Below are 1,115 nucleotides of genomic sequence, written 5' to 3' on the forward strand. Positions count from 1 at the left end.
GTGCGTGCGTGCGTGCGTGTGTGTGAGAGAGAGAGAGTGTGTGTGTGTTTGTGTGTGTGTGTGCGCGTGTGTTAGGGTTGTGACGGTGAGGAAATTTTCCCACCGGTTAATCGACGTATGACAACACCGGTAATACCGGTATCACTGCGGGTGCGGGGCGTTCCCTCTTTTCCTCGCTTTCCTTCTCTTTTAAATAGCTTGTAAAAGTGGTGTGCTTCACTTTCAATAGCGGCAATTCGAAGTAAAGCAATTGTTCGTTTGAATTTTCCCTCTTTTCCTCGCTTTCCTTCGCTTTTAAATAGCTTAAAAGCGGCGTGCGCATTTTACTTTCACTTTCGAATTAGCGGCAGGTTGGCGTCAATTGCTTGAATGCAACAACAAAATACAACGTCAAACTCACTTTAGCCTATATATAAAACATAGAACTTTTATTAACAAAACAAATAAAAGTACACCATGCCATATAGGGCAGGCTATGCCTAATATAAAATAACAAATAACTTGCATAAAGTTTAATAGGTATACAAAATTGGAAATAAGTAAACATGTACAATATATAACCAAATAAATAAGAAACGTAGAATGTTTATTAGCAAAACGAATGTCAAAAAAAAAAAATAAATGACACAAAGTTTAAATAAAGTAAAAATCAGCAAACAATGTGGAACCAATTAAATAAGAAACGAATGTTTTAAAAAAAACTTCCAAAATCACCTTATATAAACGGCAAAAGTAAACATGGCTTTTCAAAATCCAAAATATTGCCAAACAGGCGCTTTTGCATCTCGTTTCGAAACGAAATCATCCGCAATCGTCTTGTCTGTCTCACCCCACTCTTCTTGTCAGTCAGCTCGACTCACTCTCCTCACTGGATAAATTAAATCTGATCTGTGTGATGTGACTGTCGTTCGGCACGCTGCATTGAGCAGCCGCGTTCAGTTTTTATTTGTAGTGTCTGTTCTTTTACTGAACTAAAGGATTTTTATTACTATAAAATAGGGATGCACCGATACCACTTTTCCAGTATTCGCCCGATACCGATACTTTTCTTTTTGGTACTTGCCGATACCGAGTACCGATACCAATATTTTTATTGCATTTGTACATTTTTTAAA

At 37.5% G+C, this 1,115-nt stretch overlaps 1 protein-coding gene across 2 annotated transcripts in view; it reads left to right on the top strand.

Moving 5' to 3' along the window:
* LOC107656615 (upstream stimulatory factor 2-like) overlaps window positions 1–1,115 on the top strand; it is a 12,910-nt gene that overhangs the window by 7,270 nt on the left and 4,525 nt on the right. The gene's annotated exons all lie outside the window — the stretch shown is intronic.

Source organism: Sinocyclocheilus anshuiensis, unplaced genomic scaffold, assembly GCF_001515605.1.
Source record: "Sinocyclocheilus anshuiensis isolate Anshui unplaced genomic scaffold, SAMN03320099.WGS_v1.1 scaffold1393, whole genome shotgun sequence".
NCBI classification, from domain to species: domain Eukaryota; kingdom Metazoa; phylum Chordata; class Actinopteri; order Cypriniformes; family Cyprinidae; genus Sinocyclocheilus; species Sinocyclocheilus anshuiensis.